This window comes from Onychostoma macrolepis, chromosome 23, assembly GCF_012432095.1.
Source record: "Onychostoma macrolepis isolate SWU-2019 chromosome 23, ASM1243209v1, whole genome shotgun sequence".
NCBI classification, from domain to species: Eukaryota; Metazoa; Chordata; class Actinopteri; order Cypriniformes; family Cyprinidae; genus Onychostoma; species Onychostoma macrolepis.
In genome coordinates this window covers 13,577,065-13,597,284 of record NC_081177.1, presented here as the reverse complement: position 1 = coordinate 13,597,284, position 20,220 = coordinate 13,577,065, and the positions used below count along the sequence as shown (strand labels likewise).

The following is a 20,220-nucleotide window of genomic DNA, read 5'->3' as shown; positions in this document are numbered from 1 at the left end:
ACTCAACAGTGTGGATATCGAGGAGTCTATAGCACTTAAAAGGTAAAATGAGTGTGGATGTGCTGGGAATCAATCAATTCTAATTCTGTTTGTGTGTCTGCAGTTCAAAGAGATGATCTGAATCAACGAATAAGCAGGATCTAGCAGGGCCATACCATAAATCTCGCCCACGAGTAGTATTATGATGCTGAACACCGCAAACTGTGATCACATGATGTGGACAACCAAAACAAGGTGCTGATTGTAGTGTGTGATTTCCGGTTCTTCATGTATGGGCGACAGTCTGGTCTGTAGCTTCCGTGGTGAGAAGCTCCTCGTGAGCAGCACAGAGCACTGATAGACAAACAGATTGGATGCCGACAAGAAAATAAAGAAAATCTCTGTCAAGCCATGCCAACTGATTATTTCCCAAGAGAGAGGAATGTCACACCATGTGTCTCCAAAACCAAGGGAGCTTCTAACCTAAACAGCATTTTTTGCCCTCATTGGTTTGTTCGCTGTCTATTAGTGTTGTCACCGATACCAGTGAAAATCCATGGTTCTCGGTCTATTAAATGAAACAACTTTAATGGACACTTTGTAATTCTTTCATTTACTGATTTTTTTTTTTTGTTTATTTTTAGCTCAATAACATTTAACATTTCAATTTTTAAATTCTAATTACTAGTAATATTATTATTATTATTATTATTATTATTATTATTATTATATTTTAAATCTATACACCATGATTATGTGCTATATAGTGATAATTATGTTCTATATACTGATAATTATTTTATCTAAAAGATAAAGAATTTAAATTAAAGCAAACATGACAAAACATGACAAAGCAAAACATGACATATTTGTTTTTCTAATTATATGTTGCCAGGGTTGGGAGCAACACTACAATAAGTAATCAATTTATTATTCTTATTGTTATTACTATTATTATTAATAATAATATTTATTTAGCATTATTATTTTAAGGAAAGTGTGTCTAGGGACTCGAGATGCAAATTAGCATATACTACACTCTCTATACGTACAATGCAAATTTTTCAGCTGCTTCTTGGCTGGAATCATGATTTTTGTAACGTTCCCATCTAAATAAACCAATAAATAAATAAAAAAGAACTGCTCTTCCATTTGATGTTATTAAATTTGTTGTGAACCTTGTAACTTTTGTTATTGATTTTTGTTGTTTATTTTAGCTAAATATTTAAATACTTTATATTTTAATCTAAATTAAAACACTGCACTACTTTATGAACTATATACATGAATTATACAGCATATTATCATAGTATTAACAAATAAATAAATATGAGAAAAATATAAATCTAATTATACAGTATAATTTTAAATATTAATATGAATAATACTACCTTATTATTACATTGTTTTATATAGCAGATTATCACAGTATATAGCATTATATATAAATATAATTATATAAAATATGTAAAAATAATAATAATAATAATTCTATAATTGTAAATATTAAATAATAATACTATTATTAGTTATGATTATTATTAATGAGCTTGGCTCTGTACTAGAAGAGCTGAGGATAAAGTCAAACAGGCAGGAATTCCCTGTAATCTGTATTTAATCCTTCCAACAGAAGAGAATTCACTTTTGTCAGAGAATTTGTCACTTTATAATTACAATCAGGGTCGGAAAAGTAAAAGCTGATTGTCTGAACTGCAGCTTGTTGTTTCACGTAATAAGAGACCATTAGCTCGAACGACAATAAGGCTATGTGACTATTAAGACTATCAGGCTGATTAAACTTCAGTAGAGGATGAGAGTGATGATCATTCCTGTACTACAGTTTAAAGAAACAGGAAGACACACATCCTTCAGCAGGTTGGTCTTCAGTCGAACAAGTGAGATCAGTCATAGTTAGAGCACCAAACAAATCAATAATCACACTGACCTTTGAGATCTGCTGGTTTATAAAGCACACTGTTTAAAGAGTTGTGTCACTAGTATTCAGCAGGCTGACACTCTCCATCACTGAAGTGCTCACAGATGTGTTCCTGCTTTCAATATTTACACACTGAGGCAGTTCAACGGCAATCAACGGCTCAATAAAAGCTCTGCAGTCCCAGTAACAATGAAACAACCCAACAAGCCTGCATTAGCAGCAGGGGAATGCTAGCTATTTAAACAATGTGTGAATTTAGCCACTAATCCTCTAAATAAACGAAAAGTTGGGGGAGCATTTTCCACTGAATGTACTAAAACAATAATATGCGACTGTGTGAATGGTATGATTCACTCTCTGATAGAAAACGTTGAGATATGAACACGTCATAGACGGAGGAACATCCACTGTAAATCAAATACAGGATACAAAACTGAGTCACCACACTACATGGGCGTTCACTCTGGCTGCAATTTGTACTGACAAAGCAACCGCGAATCATTCGTTTTGAATTCTTTCAATGAGCAACAACTACCAATGGGAGGGCAGACTAAGATTGTGTGGTATACCAGTACAAAAACTAAAACCACAGAATTTAAACTTTAAGATACCAATATTTAGCAAATCTTCAACTATCACTTTTCTCTATATCTATCTATATTCACGTCTATCTAAAACAACTTCTGTCTTCAACCACTTCTATTGCTTTTATCTCCACTTCTAACTTCTGTCTAGGGCTTTTCGATTATGACAAAAATCATAATCACGACTACTTTGGTCAATATTGTAATTGGGCTGCAACAAACGATTATTTTGATAATCGATTAATCTAGCGATTATTAGAACGATCAATTGACTAATCGTAGATCAGTTCACAGATTAATCAGTAGACTTTGATTATTCAGCTTTTGCAATTAGCTAAATTATTAAGTTATATACAGTGCACTCCAAAAGTATTGGAACAGTAAAGACAAAATTGTTCTGTTGGCTGTGGAGTCAAGACATTTGCAAATATGATGAAAAGATGAATATGAGACAAAACTACAGAATGTCACTTTTTATTATTAGCCGTTTCAACATACATGTTTTACCAAATAAAAATAACAGCACTTTTAGAGTTCATCCCACTCATTGATGTGAGCATAAGTATTGGGACAGTTGAACATAAGGCAGATATAAAAGATTAAAAGCTATTATTTAGTTGCAGATCCCTTGTGCACAATCACAGCAGTGAGTCTGTGACCCATAGACATCACCAGACTCTTGGTCTCATCCTTTGAAATGCTTTTCCCAGCCTTTAATGCAGCCAATTCCAATTGTTGCTTGTTTGTGGAGAGTTTCTGCCTTTACTCTCCTCTTCAGCTGGTGAAATTCATGTTCAATCGGATTTAAATCTGGAGATTGACTTGGGCAATCTAAGACTTTCCATTTCTTTGCCCTGATAAACTCCTTGACTGAACTGACTGGGTGTTTTGGGTCATTGTCCTGATGCAATATGAAGCACTTCCCAATGAATCTGGTGGCATTTTCTTGAATATTGGTTGGCAAGATGGTTTTGTACCCTTCCAAATTCATTCTGCTACTGTCATCATACATTAAGTCATCAGTAAAGTTGAGAGGGCCTGTTCCAGAGGCAGCCATGCATGCCCATGCCATGACACCACCTCCACCATGCTTTACAGATGAGGCTGTATGCCTGGCATCATTGCAGTTCCCTTTTTTTCTCCACATTTTTGCTTTCCCATCACTCAGATAAAGGTTCATCTTTGTCTCATCGGTCCATAAACACAGTTCCAAAACTCTTCTGGCTCACCTTTGTGCTTTTTTGCAAACTCTAATCTTGCCTTTCTATTTTTGGAGCTGGTCAGAGGTTTGTATCTTGCTGTGTAGCATCTGTAATTCTGTCAAAGTCTCCTGAGGACAGTAGATTGTCAGAGCATCACCCCAGCTTTCTGGAAGTTGTTGGTGATTTTACAGACATGTCTTTTAGGATTCATTTTCACAGCTTTTATGATTTGTCTGTCATCAACTACTGTTGTTGGTTGCTGGTGTCGCTGGTGGTTTCCAAACTCTTGATTTCTCCATGCCCTTTGTTTTTACTAGAGCTCTAACTGACTTCCTCTTTTCTTTTAGCATCCAAATTGCTTGCTTTTCTCTCAAAGTCAGCTCCCTCATCTTCATCCTAGTTTGTGTGTGTCATCATCGAATGCAAGACTCAGAATGCAGAAGTAATGGATATATAACTGATACAACACATTCCCTGCTTTTAATATCTGAAGAATTAATGCAACAGGACACAGCTGATCACTTAGAAAGACCTGTGAGGCAACTGTTCCAATACTTATGCTCACATCAGATAGAGGGATGAAACTCTAAAAGTGCTGAACTTCTTAGCTGGTAAAACATCTATGTGTTGAATCACCCAATAATAAAATATGACATTCTGTAGTTTTGTCTCATATTCATCTTTTAATCATATTTGTAAATGTCTTGAATCCACAGCCAACAGAGCAATTTTGTCTTTACTGTTCCAAAACATTTGGAGGGCACTGTATATTCTTATAAAGGTCACTTCAGCTTTAGAAAAGGATATTATGTAATTACAATTATTATACAATTAATTGGTAACACTTTACAATAAGGTTCATTAGTTAACATGAACTAAGAATGAACAATATTTCTACAGCATTTATTAATCTTAGTTAATGTTAATTTCAGCATTTACTAATGCATTTATAAAAATCACAAGTTGTGTTTTTTAACATTGGTAAATGCACTGTGAACTAACATGAACAAACAATGAACAACTGTATTTTTATTAACCAACATTAACAAAGATTAATACATAAATGTAATAAATGCACTGTTAATTGTTCATTGATGTTAATTAATACATTAACTAATGTTAACAAATGATACCTTATTGTAAAGTGTTACTAGATGTATTTGGCACACAAAATGAGATGACGGACAGAGACACTCTCTCATCATTTAATTAGCTACATGAAAAAGTAACTGAATGACACATTCTTGCACATTCTGCCTAACATCTCCTTTTGTAAGTCAAATAGATAAGAAACAAAATAAAGGTAAGTGATAAGATGCTTTTGATAAACTATTTTATTCACAACATAATGTCTTAAAATACCTTATAGGGTTATGATAACCAAAACAGTCCTTAGCTAGATCAAGCTTTGATCTCTGTAAACCAAACTGTCACTTTAATTAAATGATTTTTTCCTCACTAATAAAAAGATTTTATCATTAGCTAGCTTCACACTGGAGAGATGCTTTATAACAGAAAATCAAGTTGTAATTCTAACTGAAAGCAACACTGACTGGTTTTTCATGTTTAATACCGTAAAGCTGCTTGAATTAAGGCCATCTATTGCATAAAGTAAGTTACTATATAAATAAACATGATGTGACCGGACTTTACTTGAGTACTGAACTGCAGAGCTCATGTAAACATCCACACCGTTGTAATCAGATGCATTTTTAACTGCTGCTTTCACACTGCTGTCAGTTTTTGTTGTGTTTATTTTGTTACTGAGAGTAATATGTATATACTTACATATTCATCCAAACGCCACTGAGGTTCGGATGCATTTTCTATGAAGCGCTGTGTGTGTCTTCTCTTGAATTGCATCCTGGAGAGCTGAATTACAGTCTTGCGCTTTTTATGCAAGTCTAAAGTATTCATTTCACAGCCTAATAAAGAAATTAATAATAAACAAATGTAAAATAAAACATCTTCACTGTAAGAATTAAACTTCCTTTGTTTCTTATTAAAGCTACAAAAGACAGTGAGTGATTTTGTCTTTTGTTGTTAGATTAATATTAAGCACATAGTCAGTAGCAGGAATATAAGCCGCTGTCACTTTAAGAGCCGCACGGATCCAATATACTGTTACACGCGTATTTTCATTCTCATCCGTTTACATTCATTTATTACTTAACCGACGAGGGTTTACGTGAATAATCACTAAGCACCGCATTTTGACACATTTTTGCGTGTATTTGACCGTTTAGGTGCATACGTTCAGCTAAAAGATGACTTTACCTGTCCGTGTTGTGTTCCATCTCTGAGCGCATACACAGATATCCTCCTGAGGAACAGCTCTTTCGCGCTTTTAAAAACGCAGTTATTAAAATTACAATTTAATAAACTTTAATAACTCAAGCATGTCCCATTTTCCAAAAGTCACGTTACATGATTTTATTGATTTACACGTGAAAATGGCCTTTTATGGAGGAGTGAAAGCGCACTGCTGGAAAGGGGGCAGAATGGGGCGCAACAATTGTTTTATCTCGATTATTGTATACTTTCATAATCGTAGGAGGCCAAAATCGAAATTGAAACTGAATTTAATAATTCATTTAATTAATTTAACTGAATAGCACAGCCCTACTTCTGTCCGTATATAACCACTTCTGTCCCTCTATAACCAATTCTATATATAAATCACTTCCATCTAGTATGTGTATCTATAACTATTCTATCCATCTATCTATACATCGACTGCATTGCAGCACATTTAGTTTTGATAAGTATGTGTGCCCGTGTTTCAGACTAATCGCAGACACGTCCCTACGGGGCTCCGGCCTCATTTAACCGGCTAAATCAGGACACTACACCTCGGTAAGCTTCCCCAGAGCGACTAATGAACAGGCCATGCTAGGGTGTGGCTTTGGGAGACTTTAAGAACATGTGTGCGTGTGTACTTGTTCGTGCATGTGAGGGTTACAGTCTCTCTAATGCAGATGAACACGGACCCCAGGGAGCCGGCTCTGTTGTAGGGCCGTGAGAGAAACGGACAAGCCTGAACTAGAGCTACACTGCCGAGGGTCAGCACGATTCTCTCTTCCATAAATTCCCTTGGTCTCTATGACAAAAACATCAGCCCGTTCCCCCAACCACAGCATTCATAAGAGACCAGACTGGATCCCTCCATGAAACCTCTATAGTGCTTTAACTTCTGCCAAACGTACTCTGTCCCACATCAGTTCCCCAAAACACTTTCACAACAGTCATAATACATTACACTGACAACAAAACGGAAACGACTAAACAATGCTACATTCATATGATCACCATGTGCGATGGATGATTCATACAGAAGCTGTAATGGAAATGTTTAGAGTTGATTGCTCCATTTCAAAACATAATAAGGTGTCTACAGAGGCAGTTTAGGCATTACAGGCCCAGTAGTAAGGTTGTTCCAAAAAACAGGTAACTTAATTGTGCTGCCTCCTAACAAACCTTGTTTTTGCCAAATTTTTAGGCAGCATCCCTTACTGAAAACGCAATACAAGAATGCACTGCAACAAGCTCAGTACAAAAATGCATGTAAAAAATTCATAAATAATTACCAATAGGCATAAATTAAAAATGAAATATTTTTTAAACGTGTCTTCCATGTATAGCCTTTGCCTCGATGAATCACCTTCCTGATTAAATTAAAATCAATTTGCAGTGCCCAGTGCGCTTTGCATTATGAGTGCTATTTAACTAGGGAGTGTCAAATCAGTGACTTATGGCTCTGACCTTTAGGAGGCAGCTGCCTATATAGGCAGTGAGGCAGCTCACTAGGTTGAAGCCGAAACAGAGCTGATGTGTCCGGTTCATCCAGGCTTGACTGGAGTAATTTAAAGTGTCAAGGTCAGGCTATAAGGGTCATAGTAAGGCTTCAGTGACCTCTGTGACCCTGTAAGTCCTCTAGCAGAGGCAGTGTGGGAAAACATGTGATTCTGCATCTAAGTTGTCTACAAGTACATCCATAAATCCAGAACACTCCTCTGCCCTGCAGCTAAACCTGATCTCATATACACTCACAGAAGTGATGAGTCTCAGCACAACACACACAAACAAAACACACACAGACAGAAATAAGCAGTTAAATTTTAGGTTTTCAATAGATAATAAAGTTTCTCTTTTTCCCATACAAGTCCTGGCCAGGATTTCTAAAATACCTAAAATGTCCAGGTTTTGGATTTGTTTTCATTGTCTTTATGCTTCGCACTTTATAATGAAAAGTAGTTTGACCAATAGCGTGCAGGCTCGTGTACATATAGTGTATCAAGAAAAAATAAGAAAAAATGTCAATAAGAAAAAAAAAGGCCAAAACCCAGAAATTGTAGTATTCCCAGCCAGGACATGTCAGGGAGAAAGTGGATGTACAGTGGATGGAACAACCCTATTATAAGTATAAGTATGAGACATTTTCATAAAATTTATGCATGACAATTTACGAAAAATACATTTTGGAAAAAAGTTACAATTTTATTTCAGATACTTTTGGTTTAACATAAAATAAAAAGTAAAATGATATAATTATATTAATAAGATGTATTTTATACTTGTCTAGGACAGTCACACTAAATTAATATTTTGATGCCTAAAAAAAATCAACTATTTCTAAAAAAAATTACTTGAACAGGCAAGTTACTCTTTATCCATGTATGACACCCACAGTGTATAAGAAAGTATGTCAGGTCAAGCACTAGTGTTTCTGTATGACATCTAAATCTTCTTTAAACGGAAAAAGGAGGTTTCATGTCGCAACTGGATGTCTGGAGGGCTTTGTTTTCGAGACGTGTCTGGCGTGACAGACGGTGGAATCAACGCCGCACCACTGACTCAAAGTTTCTGTGTAACTGCACTGATATCTGACTATAGATTCAGAGACAAACCTACCCAGTGGGTCAGAACTACAGTTAGGCAACACATTCAACACAGGCCAGTTAAAGTCAACCAGTGCTGTGGATAAACCACCTCACACAAACACACACAAAACAAACAGCAGGAGCTAGCAATGGGCACGTTCCTCTTCTATGCTCAGATGATTTCTCATTTTCACTTTCTTATTATCAGCTAATAAACTGCTAAATTAGAAATCCAAATTTTTTAACCATGTTTTGCATTACAAACATTTAAGGCCCAAAACATGAAGACAAATGCTATATGCAAGCTCAAGATCATGCTATAATAATAATGAAATGTAAGTCTGAGTAGATGAGATGAGAACTGAAGCCATTTTGATTGATATATTCTTCAAGACGTAATGCTCTTAAAGGGTTAAAGGGATAGTTTACCCAAAAATGAAAACTCTGTCATCATTTACTCACCCTCAAGTAGTTCCAAACCTGTATGAATTTCTTTATTCTGCTGAACACAAAGGAAGATATTTTGAAGAAAGTTTGTAACCAGGCTGTTTTGGGGCACCATTGACTTCCATAGTAGGAAAGAAAAATACTATGGAAGTCAATGGTGCCCCAGAACTGCTGTTTCCCACATTCTTCAAAATATATTCCTTTGTGTTCAGCAGAACAAACACATTCATGCAGGTTTGGAACTACTTGAGGGTGAACTATCCCTTTAAATATTAGCTGCAATTAAGCCCCATCACAGAATTATATTGGTCCCAATATATTGTACACTCCTTGTCATTATAAAATGTTGAAAACTCCTAACTTATAGTATTTTTAAGGCCTAAATATACATAATTCAATTCAATTCAAGTTCATTTGTATAGCGCTTTTTACAATACAAATAGTTGCAAAGCAGCTTTACAAGAAATTAAGTCTCTACAATATATTTATATATTGTAGAAACTTAATATATTTAACTTATGGCAAAATTTGGTAATTCTGTATATTGTCTGAGGGTTGGCATCCTCTGAGGTCCTCTAATTTTATTACATAAGATAATAAAAATAATAAACAACAATTTGCTAAAGTGCAGTACCGAGTATGGTCTAGACGGTACATATTTGGGTTCAATGTTTAACTGGTGTGCAGGCTGTAAACAGCCAATATTATGAAAGAAAAAAAAGAATAATTTCACTTTTTCAAACACGGCTATGCCATATTAAAACTATTTCTCAAGCCACTCTCCTCAAGAAACCATCCAGCCTTCAAAACCACATAAACATGAGGAAGCACAGAAGCATGTGCTCTTACAACATGACTTCTCACAGCCAAATGTAGATTCATAACATTTACCAAAACAATCCAACTCCCTTTTCCCCATATCTCTTAATGTAGTGGGATAAGACTGGATTTTCGGCTTCAAACTAACAGTTTCCCAAGAGAGTGAGCATTGCTCACTCCAAACTGTTTACACGGAAAACTGTGACATCATTGAGGCCGGCCCTGCAAGAAAATAGCTGATTAAACATGACCAGGAGGGGAAAGCCCTGCTTTCAGGATATGTTTACTCAGACTGCTGTAAATACACACTGATACATGCAAAAGTTGGCTGATCATTATATCAGAGTGTATCATAAGGCGGCATGGGATTGGTTGAGCTGCCAAGCTCTGACGCGTCCTGGTCTCCATCCAACACGTTGGAAACATGGAACAAGTCCCCAAGCAACAGGGTGTGTCCGCCGGGAGAAGAGCGGGAGGAAGGGAGAGTTTCATTGCGAAAGAAGCACATGCTAGATACTCATTTATTTCTTGCTATTTCGTGACGTCACACACCCTTGACCCTCGCTCACTTTTAGGTGGAACCTACAGACAAGCAGATGAGTCATTTGACAAGCACTAGATGAGCCGTAAGACAGGCTGGGATGTATCTATGGGAATTATCTTCCAGGAAATGAGGGAGACCAAATGAAAACAGGTGATTGGCAAGCCAGCCCACCTTTTTTTTTTTTTTTTTAGGAATAGATTCCTGTCACCAGATTTAATGATGTTTACAACAAATTGTAGATCACACGAAGAAAAACCTTGATGTTTGACAGCTTTATGACGCGGAAAAGTGCCAAGACATCTCAAATGCTAACAGTTCAGGGATCTGTGGAACCACACCTCTAAATATTTCCAGCTTTTGTTCTTCTGCAGTCTAAGTAAACTTCACTAAATAGCCTGCCTTTGAGTCAGAATTAGGTAGTGGACACCTATAATGTTACATAAATAAACTTATAGTGTATTAATTTAAATTTGTCCACACTGTCCCAACCAAAAATGTCATGTCGAGTCAGATTCACAACCCATTTTACTACTATAATGTGATACTTGTATTGTATTTCCAAGTGCAGCAGCATATTGAATGAGAAAAAAAACACAGGCTTATCAACCAGGAATTGCTTCGATCTGATTACATACTAGAGATCTAAATGTATATAGCCCAAGTTTTTGGCCTTCTCAAGAAGTGACAACATCTTGCAAGCCCTTCTGTAGCTCATGATGTCACACTTGGATTTAAAATTAGACCGTGTAGAGCTCCTGTTAAAATGCTTAACAGTGCCGACACCCTCCACCAACAATCGAGTGCTCATAATCTGATTCAGCAGGCCCAACTCCAGCACAATGACACACTGAGAACAGACAGAGCGAGGAAACGAGGGAGGGGAGGAAGATATGGGAGAGAGGAATAGAGCTGAACTGAAGAGAGGTTATTTTATCGGAGTAGACTGTTCCTTAAATCTGTTTTTCATTACTCATGGGTTAATTTCAGTTCACAACAACATGGGCTCGAGTAGACAAGACAAGAAACACAACAATCAGAGAGAACGTGAGTGTTGTGACTCACTCCCGACCGGGTCATTTGCTAGCAGAACAATAAAAGTAGTGATAGACTGACTGATTAATCGGCCAATAATTAGTCATTTTGAGCTTAACGCCATCATATAACCAAACCCACTCTGCCGATTCTCAGAAATGGCATCAACCAAAAGTCTCAAATATTTCTGGCTTCAAATATTTTTGTGTAAAATAAATGTTAATTAGTTGCGCTTGAAAAGCAAACAGACTTAATTTTGGACTAAAATGGAAGGAAAACAGCCCTGGCATCTTGGCGGCACATGTGGTCAACCACTAAACAACTTAAACTATGCTGTGTTTTATTTTACAACATATTACTCAAGAACTCCCACAAGTGACTCGTGAAAGTCATACACATCTGAGAGAAACAGCATGCAAAGTTTCGACCCAGAACCTCCCCCTTCTCCTACATCACGACAGTCAGACAGATCTGAAGTCAAACAAACTGTTATAAAGAAGCTCTGACTGGGAGTGGGAGTTCAGGAGGGATCTGTCAGCACTTGCCAGTCGGTTCACACTAACTTTGGGCCTTCAGGACAATAGTGTGGTTGAGCAACACCAGCAAAACAACCACTCCAGCTCACATGTCAAGCAACAAGAGCTCAAAACTCAGGTTAATCCAGTGCTTGTCTGAACTGTGAGGGTACAATCCCCCTTTCCTGAAATGTAAGATCTCATTCAAGGTGCTTTTACTCCGAGAAGAGTACAGAGCAAAATCCCACAAGGCATGTGTGCAAATCAAGCAAACACAACAGGACAAATGCAGGGAAAACAGGTTCTCACAGTCTGAACGTGTGTGAAACACTTTTCCCTGGAGGGAAGCACAGGATGGAGGGATACAAAAACAGGAGTGTCCCGGGTGCTTTGAATAAAAGCTGTAAACAAGGCTGAGGTTTGGAAACAGCAGCAGACTGAGGACTGGAGATAGCGCTTGACTTCTACAGGCATTTGTCTGGAAATGTTCAGATTTTTCCCTCTAACTGTAAGACATTCTGTAAACAACTTTGTCAGGATTTAACTAACCCAAAATTTACTTGTTTGGGCAGTATCAGCGAATAACTTGCTAAATATATACTTGGGTCTTACACATTACTGCTTTCTAACTCCAAAATAAGCCATTTTATATCATTTTACTTTTCCAAAGAAGTTCCGTTATATCATTAATCAAGGTTTCTTTCACCGTGCAGTTGTAATTTAGTTTTACATAACCATTTTCCATCTTATCTATGAAACTAAGGAAAAAAGGCTGTTGTTATGACTCCTGTATGTAAATGAGCTTTGTTTTGACTGGTTAAGCTCTGTGCACCGACGTCGTTCACGGTGTTGCTCATCAGGGTGAGCCATGATGGAAACTGAATAAGAGATAATGTGTAAAAGTGTGTGATAATATGCAGGCCCAGACAGACATTTTCACACTGATGTTTGGAGTAAACTCTGTGGAACTCTGTTCAAAAGTTTGTGGTCAGTAAGATTATAAAAGGAAGTTTCTTATGCTCACCTAGGCTACTTTTTTTTTTTTTTTTTTTATGTCCCATGTTCTCTGTCCTCTGTCTGAACGCCACTCTCTATTGAACACGCGTATGACAGCTAGTGAAAGCTACAGATTATGGTTTATGAAGTTTTAAATATGGATATTATTCTCACACAAACACATCGATTCATTTCAGAAGGCCTTTACTAACACCCCGGAGCCATGCGGAGTACTTTTTATGATGGATGGATGCACTTTTTTGGGCTTCAAAATCTCGACCCCCATTCACTGCCATTATAAAGCTTTGAAGAGCCAGGAAATTTATTAATAAAACTCTAATTGCATTCGTTGGAAAGAAAAAAGTCGTATACACCTAAAATGGCTTGAGGGTGAGTAAATCATGGGGTAATTATTTCAAACACGGAAATATAATCGCCTTTATAAGGAGATCAGACCACATCCTGTTCATGGATGGCGCATTGGGTTGTGAGTTATGAGTGTTCCCTTGGCAGCGCATAGCTCCGTTATACCAAAACACTAACTTTCACTCATGGAGCAGCATGACGGCACTTCCCCTGTACACACCCTGGTTCACATAGTGCCCGTAAAGGGAGGTTCAAGCAAAGCCTCATGATATTTAATGAAGGCATGTTAATAATTCAGGCTCAGCACCCTGTAAGACCACGGCGATGCGACATTAACTATTCACAGCCAAAGGGCAGGCTGGACCGGTTCCTTATACAACCCACGCTGAGGGAGCAGACCCAGTGGGCCCAGTACCAGGAGAAGAGGCTCTGGGCTTTTGTTTGAGGGAAAGGGAATCTGTGTGAAGCCTGGACATCCGATCATGTCCCATCTGTCTAAGCTTAGCACTCGGTATAAATACGATGCTCCCATAAAGAAAGCACTTTGTGCTTGATTCCCGTCAGGTCCCTCCTGAGGACAGATTGGAGGTTAAGTTTGACAAGCATGCAAACCTTGGTCGCACTTGTTCACATACGGTGACCCAAAAAGGGGCTTGAAGACTTTTAGACACTTAAGCCACACTTAAAAATGTCTCAATGTTTGCATTAGATATGAAAACTCAAACCAAATGACATCTGTTAACAAATGCATCCAACTCCTTGTCTTCATTTAAACATCTATATTATTGTTTTATAGTTTCTATCAGATAAATGTCACTTGGTTCGATATTTATAAATGAAATTAAACTCATGTAATTTTAAGTGTGTTTAAAGTTAAGAAACTTCATTTGTTTATCCAACAAGTATGTGACAAACCTTACCTCCATAAAATGTGTAACAAAGGGTCATTTACAGAAAAGAGGAACTGTGATGGTGTACTCATGTGGTCAGGGTACATCTGCACGCAAATAGTCTCTGCCACACAAAAACTGCCTATAGTCAACTGACCATATTGTCAAGTCATTTTTATTTGTATAGCACTTCACAACCCATGCTGTTTCAAAGCAGTATTACAGAAAATCATGTCTTAATGTTTTAAATGAAGAGCTTACATGATGGTGCATGTCAGCACATTTCATATTCCAGTCATATTCCACCCCAAAGTCAATAATAAAAAAAAAAAATTTAAAAAAATTTGCATACAGAAAATGAGGCCTATTTTTAGTGCAGCAAGATTTTTTGCATTGACATTTTCATGAAAGCTTATTTTTTAAGCTTATTTCTCCCACAAATTCTGATTACAGTGATGAAAAATAGAATTGTCAGCACTGAGTAAAGATCATTTTTATATTAAAATACAGTAAATTAAAGCACACATTAAAGGCAGTAGAAAAACAACTATGACTCACATTCAAATTGTATATTTAAAATACATTTATGCTTATAATAACTTATGGGCTATATTATATATTATAATACATATTACTAATATTGTATTATTGTTTGTTTGTCTTGCTTTGAGCAATTTGATGGAATACTCAAAACAACAGACGAAAAAGGAGAACAACACTATGACAAAAATATATATCTGTGGCTTCCCTTAATGGTCAGAGCTCAGAGGACAGTTTAACCGAGAAAGAGAAACAGAGAGAATGACTCAGAGCACAAATGAACAGGGTTCAGTCCATGTTCGGTCACTCTGTGTCCTAGATAGGAAGCAACTGGCAATAACATGCCCCCTCCATCAGTATGGCGGCAGTAAAGCACTGAGTCTCCATACTGAAGTCAGCCTGAACTCAACCCTCTTCATAACAGCAATCAATACTAACAGACTACACACATTAGCTCTACATCACAGCTGTCCACAGAGGCCACTAACAATCCAGGATTTTAAAAGAACTCACCTCAAAGTGACAGGAGTGATTTAAGTAAGCTGGCACACCATAGGAACCATCCATGATATTCAGAAGATGCTGGGTTGTGTATCAGGCTAATTTTCCTTTGTTCATAAGAAGAACAATAAACTATTTAGAAGAGATTAGAGAGCTAAGGATCTTCTGACCAACGTCACCAGGAGCTTGAATTAATTTTTATTGTTTGAGTTCAATTGCACGTTAAGCCGGTTAGACAAAGAGTGGCACACATTCAAGAGCAGATTCAGGCTGCACTCGACTTCCTGCAACACCTTTATATGACTCACGGATGACAGCATTGGTTTTATTACATGGTGTACAAGCACTACTAGACAGAAGAATTATAATTAGGGGCTCACTTGAATATAGAGATTATCAAGGTGTTATTTTTGTTTAGAAGAGTCTAGATTTATCACAATTGTTGATGGGATGCCTCATTTGGTAAGGAGGCCATAGGGTGGATGTCCGCGCACACACACACACACACACACACACACACACGCACGCAAGCTTGCAGATTGAGTTCATGTCTCCGCTCTCAGAGCTGGTCATTTAGGACACAAAGGTTTCAGTTGAAAGCTTCACATGCCAATTCAGATCAAAACCACCATAGTCCAGATCAGCTCAATGGTGCTTATTGTTACTATGATCACTACAACCCTGCAGAATTAAGTCATTATGTAGGAGATAATTTGGACAGAGTCTTTTCACTGTAAAAAGCCCCAGCGGAGTATGGTAATAGAAATATCTCTACCCTCCAAGGTCAATATGTGCCCTTGTGGAAACCACGCACAGATCCAGAATTAAAGGACAGACGCAAGAGTTGGCAACAGCACAAACACCTTTTACACAGCAATTCAGAAAACAGGGTTTGTATCATTTCAGACCAGCGCATTTCCAGAAGTTTTCCAGACATTCATGATTTTTTTAAATCATTATGATCACTGGTGCAGACTTCCATTTGGATGTCTGGAAAACAGGCCAAATGCTTAGTGCTGACTTGCAGTCGAGCTTTACTTTATATGCAGCCAAAGCAATATTTTAGAGCAAAGCAAAACTAGAATTAAAAAACATTCCAAATTTTCAAGTCTTCATATTTTTTTATTTAATGGTAAAGTTCACCCAAAAATGAAAATTCTGTAATTAAATCACTCACCCTCGTTCATCTTCGGAAACACAAATGAAGAAATTTTTGATTAAATCTGAGAGCTTTCTGACCCTACATAGACAGCCACGCAAGGCCCAGAAAGGTAGTAAGGACATCACTAAAATAGTCCATGTGACATCAGTGGTTCAACCCTAATTTTATGAAGCTACGAGAATACTTTTTGTGCACAAAGAAAACAAAAATAACTTTATTCAACAATTTCTTCTCTCTTACAGTATCTCACAGAAGTGAGTACACCTCTCACATTTTTGTAAATATTTTATTATATCTTTTCATGTGACAACACTGAAGAAATGACACTTTGCTACAATGTAAAGTAGTGAGTGTACAGCTTGTATAACAGTGTAAATTTGCTGTCCCCTCAAAATAACTCAACACCCAGCCATTAATGTCTAAACCGCTGGTCACAAAAGTGAGTACACCCCTAAGTGAAATGTCCAAATTGGGCCCAAAGTGTCAATATGTTGTGTGGCCACCATTATTTCCCAGCACTGCCTTAACCCTCTTGAGCATGGAGTTCACCAGAGCTTCACAGGTTGCCACTGGAGTCCTCTTCCACTCCTCCATGACGACATCACGGAGCTGGTGGATGTTAGAGACCTTGTGCTCCTACACCCTCCGATTGAGGATGCCCCACAGATGCTCAATAGGGTTTAGGTCTGGAGACATGCTTGGCCAGTCCATCACCTTTACCCTCGGCTTCTTTAGCAAGTTTTTGGGGTCGTTATCATGTAGGAATACTGCCCTGCGGCCCAGTCTCCGAAGGGAGGGGATCATGCTGAACAAACCAAAGATGAACGAAGGTCTTACGGATTTGGAACGATATTAGGATGATTAACTAATGACAGCATTTTCATTTCTGGATGAACTATCCCTTTAACATAACATTAAATGGTGTTATTAAAATATTTTCGTTTTTAAAGAATAACTTTAAGTGAGTGCAGTATGTTGATAAAGGTCGTTCTTTTCTAGCCTTCCCTCATAGAATCTGAAACTTAACATCCAGGTCTTTAGTCCTAGTATTATCAAAGACTATAGAATACCCAAGACATGTCACTTGTATAGTTTTGAATGGGGAAAAATGCAACGCTCAATATGGCCGGCTCTGTCGAACGAAGCACCACCTTCTGAGCAAAAGAGCCTATCGGTAAAGTCAGCGCGTCACTGCACATTAGAAGTCCCGGTTGCTATAGAAACAATAAGCATTCTGAGACGTGCGCTTAGGACTGCGCATGCACACTGGTTGGTCTAGCCTGAGAAATAAGCTTTTTTTAATGCTATTAGATCAAAATAAACAACATTTATGATACAGTTGTTGTCAGATTTCATTGGTCATTTCAAATATGAAATTTAATCGTATGCTTGGCAAACAGTTTTGGAGAATTTGATGTTTCCCCATTCAAAGAGATAGGAGCTGCACTTGCATGCCCGAGAAGCGTTTCAAAGATGGCCGCCGAGTGACATGACTTGCCTTAAAGGGACTTTGGTATTATTACTAGGTTTCTAGTATTAGTTTCTGCTGTGGGATATCGAGAACTGTCAAATTTCACTGGTATCTCATATTTTGATATCATAGAAACCTTTTTTCACAGCAAAATACTCTATATCACTTTCCTGAAAAAAATTCCTCATAAAATTTTGGTCATATCGACCCCTCCTAATAGTGCTTAATAATCATGATTACTGAATATTGACCAAAACATCCAAATACAGCTTATCTGTTAGTCTGATTAAGATGATTAATGTGCTTGTGCTTAATTTAGATGTATTTTGATTGGTCAGTGAGCAATGATTCATTTGAGTCATATCTGCAGGAACTACTCAGCCCAAGTGTTAGAGAGAGAGAAAGAGAGATGGCGCAAGCAGAAGAGAAGCAGGGACAGGAGTGCGACACGCTAGTGGGGAGGTGACCATCCGGGGAGGCGACAGGCGAGACTGGCAGCTGCTCCTGTAGGAGGAGGGGGTGAGGGAGCCTGCAACCGCCCTCCAATTGACCAAACACCCCAGATCACTCACCTGCCCCAAAGGCACTAAATGCCTTCCACTAAACACACAGTTGCAAGAGCTTTCATGTTGTTTTCACACACTCTCAAAAGTCACAAATCTCTGGTTCACATGCAAAACAGTGGTTTAAAACACAGTTCACCCAAAAATGAACATTCTGTCATGATTTACTCGCCCTCATATCATTGCAAAGCCGTATGACTTTCTTGCTCCAACATTTGGGCAAACTATTCCATTACGTTCTTTTGCACTCAGCAAACATTTTATACTGTGGCTGAATGACAAAAAATACGTGGCTCAACGGTCATCGGTAATTATATGGTCATAATTTATAGTATATCATCATACAGTCATAAAATGTTGTGTTACTCCGGTTACAGTTTCTAGGGCTGGTTTTCTTGATAAGTAGCCTGGAGCTGCACACATCAACAAGCTGTTTGAGAGTGTGGCCCACACACTAAATGCTTCCAGTTGTGTAACACTATTACTAAGCTGAAAACCGACACATCTCCCCCACATAGTGCTCTCTGACAGAGTGAATGAGTACAGCGGCGCTGCCTTTCACAGACGGATGACACGGCGGTGAGAAGATGCTTGAAGATGCACGACGTTGCATGAAACACCATCGCTGTGATGTCATGAACACTGAATGAACTTCTAAACCCTGTGAATAAACAGGATGGCTGATCTATCACACACAAAAACACTATAACGTAATACCGTTAACACCGTTAAACATTTAATGTTGCAAAAAGGCTGTTTATGATACTGAAGGACTCAGTATGGTTCTATGCATGGTCTTAGAAATATTAACAAAAATTAAGAATAATACCATTCCAATAGTTAGAGTCAGTAAGATTTTTTTAAAATAAAGATTTTTTTGTTTTTTTAATTCAGCAAGGATGCATTAAACTAATCAAAAGAGACAGTAAAGTGTAATGCTGTTCTTCTGAAGTCCATATTCATCAAAGCATCCTGGAAAAAAATGATCATTGTTTCCACAATATTATTAAGCAGAACAACTGGTTGCAATAATAAAATTATTTCTCTAGGATCATGTGACACTATAGCCTAGAGTAATGGCTTCTGAAAATTCAGCTTTGCCATGACAGGAATAAATTACATTTAAAAATGTATCAAAATATATATTAAAGACTCAATAAAATATCGAAACATTTCTGTTTTTACTGTGTTATGCATCAAATGTCTTGGTGAGCATAAGAAATTTCTTTCAGAAAACATTACAAAAATTTAAAAAACCCCAAACTTTTGAATGGTTGTGTATACATTCTTTACAATATACAAAAATGAATTAGGTCTTCCATCAAATTCACTGCAAAACTGTACAGTCAAGTGTCAATGTCAACCTGAAGTCTGGGTGAAAGGTACTGTAGGAGACCCACAATAGAGATAAAAAGAACTATTTATAATCTATATATAAAACTACTTGAATAAACTAAAGTAGTGACTGATAAGTAATACATTTAATAATGGAGTCTCTAAGCTGACAAGAGTCTGTAAAGGGCTGAAAATATAGTTTACAAGAATCAAACAACGGTAATATCAAATTGGATAATCATCATTTTATAATAATGACTAAAGGGAGGGTGGAAATGTCTACAGAAAAGGTGTGTTTGACAGATGTCTGTGTGCATACAAGACTCGAGTACAGCAAAAACAGACCAGCGCTGCCATTGAGTTTCGCATTAAAGCCCAGACATACTGACAGAAAAAGTGGTGCCCCTTTAAAAACGTCTCAAATCTGAAAACAAAGGGCTTTGAGAACAACAAAGATG

The 20,220-nt window shown here is 37.4% G+C and overlaps 1 protein-coding gene across 5 annotated transcripts in view; it reads right to left on the bottom strand.

Annotated features, from left to right (window-relative positions):
• dip2ba (disco-interacting protein 2 homolog Ba) overlaps window positions 1-20,220 on the bottom strand; it is a 51,785-nt gene that overhangs the window by 26,262 nt on the left and 5,303 nt on the right. The gene's annotated exons all lie outside the window — the stretch shown is intronic.